Raw genomic sequence first — 10,714 nt, forward strand, 5'->3', positions numbered from 1 at the left:
ATTCCCTCTCCAAATCAAACCATTATTCCCATGATTTCCACAATCAATTCCCACTTCTATTCCTTTTCAAATTATAACCTCCCCACCTATAAATATATACACTTACACATAACTTCTCCACCTCATCACAAATTCTCAAACACAAATCTCTCTCAAACACTTAACTTTTATTCTCTCTCATTCAATCCTAATGGCACCGAAAAGGCAAAGAACGCAGGTTAGCAGCAGCACCACCGATTCTTCATCTGCAGATGGTGTAAGGCCAAGGTTTTCTATTTTTGAAGCTGAGGAGGAGTACACGAGGCTTCTCTCAAAGCCTATTGCTAAAAAGCGAAGTTTTCTACCATCAGGGAAGGATGGTAAGCTGTTAGAGATGATTCTCGAGATGGGCTAGTTTTTTTTGTGAGGCGCCCTCTGTTGTGTCCATGAGTGTTGTGCGGGAATTCTATGCTAACACCAAAGCGGAAAAGAATGGCTTCACGGTGGTGAAGGGAAGGACTGTTGAGTACAGTGTTGAGGCCATCAGGACGGTGATTGAGCAGCCCGCGAGAAAGGTGGGTCAGGACACTTGGAAAGATAAGACTCCGGAGGACTTTGATTTGGATCTCATCGTTGCTACTCTCTGCATGCCTGAGACTCATTGGAAGTTTAAGAGGGGCAATACTCATTACTCCACGTTCCCTGTTCCGTTCATGATCAGGTTTGCACGGGCCTGGAACTCGTTTATTTGTGCTAATATCATGCCATCTTCGCATATGCATGAGATTACTGTGGAGCATGCTCGTCTGCTATGGGGGATTTTGCAGGATGATTACATTGATTTGGGGATGGTGATATATCAGGGGATTCTGAGATTCTTGAGAGGAGGTACTACAGGTGCTATTCCTTATGCGTCTGTGGTGACGAAGTTGTGCGTGGCAGTTGGTGTTCATTGGCCCGCACATGAGCAGCTTCAGCTTCCCAGTGCTCCTATTGACAGTTCTACACTGTTGAGCATGCAGGAGTGGTATGGAGGGAAGCCCGATCCTAAGGGGCTTGGGTATTCATATGATCATCTTCCAGGTGGTGTGCCCATGGATTAGGCTACTGCGGGAGGTTCTCAGCATGCCCGTAGAGCAGCTTGGAGAGCTCTGTTAGGAGAAGAAGCTGGTTCATCGCAGCAGGCAGCAGGAGCAGATATTGAAGCTGGTTTGAGTTCGACGCAGTATAGGCATCTAGCTAGTAAGATGGATGTGATGCACGACATCCATAGTCGGTTTGCACACCATCTCACCCAGGCACTTGGGACTGCTATTAGAGATACCGGTGTTGACATCCAGTGGCCAGTATATGGTGAGGATTCTGTGTATCCGCCTCCTGATACACCTGACAGTCCACCCGTTGAGGGTGATGATTCTGATTCGCAGTTGGTATGCCTTATAATTTAGTGTGAGTTGCATATAGTTGCATGTTCATGATAATTTAGTTCATAGAGTTTGCATATTTTGCCATGTAGTTTTTATTTATTTATTTACTTATTTTTTTATTTTTGGTAGTTTTTAGGATATTTTGTTCATATAGTTTTCATGCATTTGCATTATAATATGATCTCTTAGATAATTTTTCTGATTAATTGGTGATATTGATGCTAGTGTAGTGATTTCGTATTTAGTGATGTTGAGTCTTATCGAATTGATTTGCATGCTAGAGACCCTTGTATTTCACTAAGTCTTATAGGTTGCTAGAGTGCTAGATCATGGTCATGGTTTGTTTGTTTATCGAGGTGTAATCGCTTGTTTATATTTAGAATTTAGGATATTCTCCTAATAATAAAAGAAATGGATATTTAAAAAATTAGAGAAAATTGGATTTCATTGCTAGTTGTGTGGCTAGGTGTCAAATGGCTAGTAGTCGGCTCATATTTTATGAGTAGTCTAGGGTTGAGCGAGATGGAGCGAAACGCACTCGTTCCGAAAGTTGTTGAAAAAAAAAGAAAGAGAAAAGAAAAAAAAGGAATAAGTGTTACGTATAATTGATCACGAGTGGGTTCTTTAGTACTCGAGTTATTAAGTTCTTAGGGGACTTTGTGCCTAGTGACCTAAGGCTTTTATAGTCTGCGATCCGCTAACCTAACGCTCGCTACATGGGTACTATTGTATAAGTCTTTTGTCGACCTCACTCATTGCACGATCAAATAAGCATACTTTTGTTGTTTTATTGTGAATAAAAGCGTGAATCCATGATTAAAATCCGATATAAGAATTGAAGTGTTATAAGTTATTTTGAGTCTAGCTTTTATTCTATTTATAAACTTGTGATTGTTTTGATAAATAGTGAGTCATGATTGTCGATCTAGTTGCGATAGTACATCTGTAAGCATTTGCACACACGCATGTCTCTGGTTTGTAGGTTGATTTGTGAGATTTGAATGATCTTTATGCGAATAATTGCATTTGTTGAGGTGTTGCTTGTTAACTGGTTTAGTTATTCTATGGGGATTGTTGCATTCATTTAGATGCATTCATGCATGTTTATTTTCTTGTTCTTTGAGTCTGTTTATGATTGAGGACAGGCATTGATTCAAGTTTGGGGGTAAGTTGAGTGGCATTTATGACACTTTATAATGCTCTAATAAGCTTTGAATTGATGCGTTTGTACTCAAGTTGTTAAGTGCTTTAACGTGTTTTTGAGTGTTTTTGCATTTCAGGCATTATCTAGGTAATCAGGTGAATTAGCATTATTTTGGTGCTAATTTGGTGTCAAGGTGGTGTTGGAATAAAAGCTCGTTGAAAGCCGGCTCGAAGCTGCAAGAAAAATGAAGAAGTTAATTTCTGGCAGAAGCCAAGTGCGCTCGCGCTGATCAAGCGTGCGGCCGCGCTCAAAGTACAAAAAGCCAGCGCGCCCGCGCTGATCAAGCGTGCGGTCGCGCCAGGTCGGGATGCAGAATTCTGATTCTATTCTAAATCGAACTGGAAGACTTCTCTGTTGATTAGGGCTGCTATATAAATAACTCTAGGTCATTTTTAATAAGATAACAAGCCAGAGACATATCAAGGAGAGCCGTAAGAAGACCGTATTAGCACGATTCAACGAAGATGAAGAAGATCTTGTTTTACTTGTGAATCTTTGTTTTAAGTTGTATTTGGATGCTAGTTCTCTTATTTGTGAACCTTAATCTTGTTTTGTACTTGGTTTTATTTATTCGTTATAAAGACTACATTTATTACACCATGCTTTCATCGGAACCCACATTGATGATGAGTCTGATTATGGGCTAATCGTTATCGTGGGGTTCTAGCGGATTTATTTATGGATTTCTTTAGTTAAATTATTTCGATGCCTTATTATGTGGTGATTATATGATAACCTAGTACTGGTTGTGCGTATTCGTCCTATGAGCGTCGCGAACTTATAAGATAGTGTGTTAATTCTTAATGAAATGACAGTGAATTTAAGGATTTAGAACTTGCCATGCTAGCATAGGTTCATGTATTTGTTATTTATGATTCATAGGTAATTTTAACCATCTTACTTGCCCTGTGTAATCAAGATAGATAACTTGCGCTTAAACCATTATGTTGTCAAATTCTATATACATATAGGGTCTCAATATAATTGGTGTCTATTCAGCTTCTATCTCTTTTGTGGAGGTCTGGTAGTATGGTACTTGTGCAAAGAAAGTTGGCGTTTATCAGTTTCGTGTTGTTTGATTAGTGTCATCACTATTGCATGCTAAGGTTGGGAACAATAAGGCTATTGAATGAAGTATTTAATGAAGTTAGAATCCTATGTTTGTCATATATATTAATTCAATCAATCTTATTTTCGTAGTTATAATTGTTAATTTAATTCTTAGTTATAAACAACCTCAATTTGTTATCGTCTTAGCATTGAATAATAACCATACATTGTTGCTTAAGTGCGTAAATTAATTAGTTAACCAATACAGTCTCTGTGGGAACGAACTAGAAAATATTCTATACTACTTGTGAACTCGTATACTTGTGTGTATTATTAGCGCGTGTTTAGCGACTAACAATTACAGGGGGGGAAATCACTTAGTTCGATCAGAGTCCTGATCGAAAAAAAAGAAGTACTGTGATCGAAATTTCATTCGATTACAGGGGTAAAAAATTACTTAGTTTGATTAGAGTCCTGATCGAAAAAGGAAGAACTGTGATCAAAATTTTATTCGATTAAAGGGGTAAAAAGTCACTTAGTTCGATCTAACCCCTAATCGAAAAAAGATAAAATCCTGGATGAATTTCCATTTGAACAAAAAGGTAGAAGTATGTTTAATTCGATCAGAATCCTGATCAATTTTGATCAGGATTCCTGGCTTATTACACCTCAGACCTCATTATCAAAAATATACTTAATTCGATAAGAATCCTGATCGATTTCGATCAGGAATCCTGGTCGAAATTTCATCGACTACAGTGACAAATTGGAAGCTAGTTCGATCAGGATCCTGATCGAAATTGATTAGGAATTCTGATCGATTTTGCATGATTCGTGGTCGAAATTCCATCGACTAGAGTGACAGGTTGGCAGCTAGTTCGATCAGGATCCTGATCGATTTCGATCGGGATTCCTGATCGATTTCGATCGGGATTCCTGATCAATTTTGCATGACTCCTGACCGATTTTAAGTCAGAAATTGAGAATAAATCCAAAAATTAAGGATAAATTCTGAAAATAAACGAATAAATCCAGAAAATAAGGATAAATTCTGAAAATTAAAAGAATAAATCCAGAAATCTTTTACGGTTTCCCAGAAGTTGGGGGGAAAATGATGGGGAATAAAATAAACCCTGATTGCGTAAATTAATATCGCATTAATTGTATTAGAATTGGGCTTACAGTTAAGCCCATTAGAAGAGGCCCAAGACCCTTGATAGAGCCCCAAAAATAGCCTAGGAATATAATTGGTGTTAAAATTAATTAGACCAGATACGGTCTAATAACGAAGCCCAATTGGAAAGGGCCCAAAACCCTGAATATTAATTAATTTCGTAATTAATTAATAAATGAGAAATCAGTTGTTAAGATGAGTGCTGGTGAGGACATAAATCCTTGTACATTAGCCTCCAAGGGACCTAATAGGATAAGGAATCCGTTTCCTACTTCCTAGGACTCCAAAGTCCATTCTAATTCTGAGGCATGCCCACCAAGTCTCCTAACCCAAGTCCAATTCAAGGACTCCCAATACCTATATAAGGGGTCTCACCCCCACCAATCAGAACTACATTTTTTGACTTGATCCTTGGCAATCAGCAAGGTACGTAGGCATCTTGTTAAGGCAGATTTGGTCACGAGACACAAAAGCAGTCAAATCGAGCCTCGAAGCTCACGAACCCTAGTAACAAGTACAGCCATTAATATACCCTGGTTTTTAATCCATAACAGATACTAAGATATTTAATAATAAATTTTAAGTTAAACGATATATATCTAAAGTAAAATGATTTTAATAAATTCTTTAAATTAAAATATATACTATAACAGTTTTTCGGCCCCTCGACCCGTTTATATTTTGGAATTTTTTTTAAAATGATTATTATACTATTAGAAAATTCTTATTTTTAACAAACTAAATTAATTTACCCATATCCATAAATCTTAGTTTGAGAAATAAAATTATTAAAGAAACAACTCTCATTTCTCAAAATATAAAATAAGCATGACTTTGTACCGGCCAAACAAAAAAAATGAATAACCTAGTGATACTTTGTCGCAAAGAGATGCAAATTGTAAAACAAATGATGAAATTTTAGTATAAAATATAAAAAGTATAAATAAAAGGAATAAATTGTATTTTAGCTACTCAAAATACATTGACGTGATAAAGTATATTATACTTAAAAAAATTATATGGAAAACATATATTTTTTTTATTGTACTTTAGAAATTGATAATTGAAATTATTCATTTTATTAACAAATTCTTTAACGTGTATGAATATCGAGTATGAATCTTTATCTACTCTTTTTTTTTAAATCTTTAATATATACTCGGTGCTTTGGAAATAAAAAATAAATTATTTACAAATAAAATCCTTTGAGTATACATTGTAATTGAATAATGTTAATTATTTTAATATGACTATGTAAACTTTAAATAAAATTATTCTCTTACATATGACTATGTAAGCTTTAAATAAAATAATATTGTCTATCCATTAATAATCTATTAATAATAAATAGATGAACTAAAAATTATAAAAAGTTATTCACCAAAATTCATTCATTTTAAAATAAGTAATTTGTAGTTGATATTTATTTTATATAAAAAAATAAGAAGCAAATATGCATGTAGGTATACACACATCAGTAGTTATATTTTATAATTCATCCGGTTAACTCAGCTATCAGTCCCAGAGGAATCATTTTAAGTTAACTGCTACCTAGTAGTACCTATCTACAAAGAGCAAACTTTTGCAATTATAAATCATTGTAATTTTTCAGTTAATAAAGTAGCAAATATAAAATAAGATAACATACATCTCGTGCTCAACTCGGGGAGCAGTATAATTTGTTTGAGAAAAGTTTAGAAGATCAGTAGATTAACATCCAGACTGTCCATTAAAGGTGTTCATAAGAGGATTAGCTAATGCAAATTATGTGTTCATAACCCACATACTGTAGTCCTGTGAGATTTTTTAGATGCTTAAAATATCTCTTCCTTTACTTTCTTAATCTGTACATGTCAACATATGTATTGAGAACATAATACATAATATTACTCTAAATTATGTTATCATGTAACTCTTTTCCACGTTTATTGAGTACAATTTAACAATAAAGATAGTAAAAACATTTATAGGCAAATATATAGAAAAATACATTTTCTTTTAATCTCCCAATTCAGAAAAGCAGTGTGGCCACATGATCGAAAAGTAACTCTACCATTTGTGGAAGGTAAATTTTGATAGAATTATAGGTGAAACTCATATACTCTCAGAAAGTAGCAAATGTCAACCTATAATACACAAATTGAAAGAAAAATAAAAAGTAAAGGCTAACTGCAAATATAATCACAACATAATTATCAAATAATGTATCAAGTTCCGAGCTCCAAGAGCATTCCACATCCTCAACAAAAAAAGGACTGATTTTGTGCTCTTGGTAAAAATACTCTATTCCACATAAACATTTCGTTTCTAGCCTTTTCGATTCTCCAAACATAATGTAGCTCCCATTAATAATAAACATCTCAGAGTCGCAGGCACATTCACAAAACTACTTCATAATGAGCGAAGACTAAAATGCTCTCTGTTATAAAAATGTGTTCCTCAAATATAATCTTTCTATTGAATGTAAGACAAAATTTCCACCTATGACCAACCACCTGACCAAGAGGGATGTCTTCATCATTAAGGTGATATTAAAAAATAACACCATAGATTTCCAACATCCCTGCAACACCTTGACCTCCAACTACTTCAGCCATAACCTTTGAACCCACGATTAATAAATTTCGCACCATTTCTGGCCACCTGAAACAAATTTAGTACTTCGTCTTGTAGCAGACCTTCAATAAACTGTTGGTGAGGGTCAAAACCCATGTCAAGGTCCAAGATTTCCCATCCTTACTATTAGTTCATTCAGATAGCTATCGGGTTCATGTATTCACAACCAGTGCTGACCATCTAAGTTGTCAGGTTATTTTTTCTTGGGTGTACATATCTAATTTTGTATCTGCCAGGTCAAGATAAATGCATGTAAACATGGCTCACATGAACCAAAGATTCAAGTGATAATACCTAATGCTAGCATGTGATTATAATCTATGTTGGTCAAAATAAATGTAAAACATAATATACACTTACAGAGCCTTTAAAAGATAACATTGCACAAAATTCAGTTCATGGGTTCAGTAATGAAGTTGCAGAGGTTTGATGTCAAAGAGAATCATGACTATTGTAGAATCATCAATTATCTAAGGTTTTACTCATGTACCAAATCCTACAAAATAACAAAAATAATTAGAACCTGGAGATGTTTGCTCACAATATATAAATGACTCAAACTACCTCTTTACTCTAGAAATTTATGACTATCTCTACATCAACTATTCCTAAGGCTAATACAGAGAAAAATTAAATTACCTGCAACTTCGCAAGCTCGTCAAAAAACTCACCATCAAATACATCAGACCTTGTCAAAGAATAATTGACCAAGTTTTATAAAGTTAAACCAAGTTTTAGCACACTTTCTCGTAACCATGATGATGTTTTCTGTCTCATAGATTTATGAAATACTAAAATTGGATAATAACATTGATTACTCATCAATGGTACATACACTGAAAAAAATTCAAACCCATCAAAGCATATCATAAAAGCAACAGAAACATATGATATCATCACATGCTTCCGCTCTTTTGTAAAGTGATCATGTTTATATAAAAGAAAAATCTATAAGAAAGTAAAAGCCTGTTATGCTAAATTGTAACCTGCACATACTAAAAATATTAAATAAGCCACCTTACATCCAAAATTACATAGACTCTGATTCTAGAAGGTACTTAATCATGTTATATATATAATATAAATAATTTCGGCAAAGCCTGAGCACAAATCAAAAGTAGACATAATAATTATAATTTGATAGCTAAAGTAGAATAACGAATAGAACATGTTAGTCCAAATTGTTCGCATAGCCTGCAATTTTTCTAGATTATTACATTATGTCCTATCAAGAAAGGAATTTCATGAAGACAAAATCTTAATCCAAGAATTCACATTTTTAGTAACGCAAGAAAAGCCTAACAAACCATAACTAAATTATCAATCTTAAATTTCATCAAATAAAGCATATCGTGGAAATAAAATAGAGAGTGATGCACACCATGATTCAAAGAAGGTGGAGAAGGTTGGGCAGTTGCAGATGGACGTTTGTAACCTTTAGACAACTGAACAAACAATACTTTAGAGGTCACAACCATTCATAGATACAAATTAATATATGTTCCACTTATACGTATCTGGTAACTTATTTTTCCAAATTGCTTAAACATGTGAACCTCTACGATTAAAACTACAAAATATGCCTCATAAAATAGATCTTTGATGCTTGCAAAATTATTACAAATGTCAGAATGTGTATTCAGCTTAAAGAAGTGATCTTCGACAACTATTAGATTAATGAACAACAATATCAAAAGAAAATCCCATTATGGTATTTAAAAGATGTTATATTACAAAGTGAAGGATCATATGATATTTCCTGATAGATAGATGGAGCCTTGCAAACATTCAAAATTAACAAAAATTAAATAAACAACAAGATTGAAACCTGAATTACCAAAATAATATCAGTTGTAATTCCAATAGAGCCGACAGTTCATCTTCCACTTCTACTTCCTCATTTTCCCTTTTAATACAATTCTGCAAAAAAATAACAAAAAATAAAATACAAAATAAAATTCTTTAGGACAAAGATCAAGCAGTTGGAGTGCAAAAAATGACTTATAAGAAACAAATTATATTACCAGATTGTGTATCTCAACTATAATGTTTACCTTTAAAAAACCCTCAACTGAAAAATACAAAAACATTCAAAGCATACAATAGGATATAAATGTTAACAAAGCATGAGAAAGTATAATGGACAATTTATATACCTGCTCAAAATAAAGAATATAAGAATATAAATATTAACAAACCATGAGAAAGTATAATCTATATGATTAAGAATCAATTATACCACTTTTTCATTGTATATTGGTATGTGAACTGAAATCATGGGATAAACTGAACTTCCCATCTCAATATCATCTTTCATGCCTTCCCATTTGTAAAGCTTTTTGGGTTTTTGTCGTAACAATATGATGAAAGTACACATTCTGCTCCAATCGACTTTTGATACACCTATTCAAAATAGAGAATATAAGAACATAAAGTTAACAAAACATAAAAAGGTATAATATATAGGATTAAGAATTAATGATACCTCTTTTTCATTATATAATGTATGTGAACTAAAACTATGGGATAAACTAAACTTCCCATATGAATATCATCCTTCATGGCTTCCCATTTATAAAATATTTCGGGTTTTCGTCGTAACAATATGATGAAAGTCTTGACATTTTTCATATACACTCTCTCCACAAATAATTTAGCAGGATTATTACCTCATCAAATAGAGTCGAGATATCTTATTCCACTTCCTCATCTTCCTTTTTAATACCATCCTGCAAGTTAACAACACCAAAATCAAAAAATTATCTTTTAGAACTAACATCAAACAGTTGGAGTACACAAACTTAAGTTCTAACAAAATTGAAAATAAAATATTGAATCATGATAAGACTAAAAAGATCATCTGATTATGTATCAAGATGTTTCAAAATATTAACGAAAAATATTAACGAAATCGAGATGTATCAAAATACATTACCATAGTATATCAAAAAAATGACTAAACACATTCATACTTTTGAGTCATTTAAATGAATAAAGTGATTACCAATTGAATAGAACCAAATATTGATAGTCTTCTCTTCTGCAAACAAAATCAATCATTGATAATCATCTGCAAAATACAATTCAAAATTGTGAATATTCATATAAAAAACAAATCAAATACGTGAATAAGTAACTAAATTGCACACAATAAAGAACATAAACATTCATTTGCAAAAAAATAGAGAAGATATTGTGGATTTCTAGAGATAAATCATTGATGGACAAAGGAAAGAGATAATAAAAAAAGGAGAAGAAGAAGAA

This window comes from Apium graveolens, chromosome 4, assembly GCF_009905375.1.
Source record: "Apium graveolens cultivar Ventura chromosome 4, ASM990537v1, whole genome shotgun sequence".
Classification (NCBI taxonomy): domain Eukaryota; kingdom Viridiplantae; phylum Streptophyta; class Magnoliopsida; order Apiales; family Apiaceae; genus Apium; species Apium graveolens.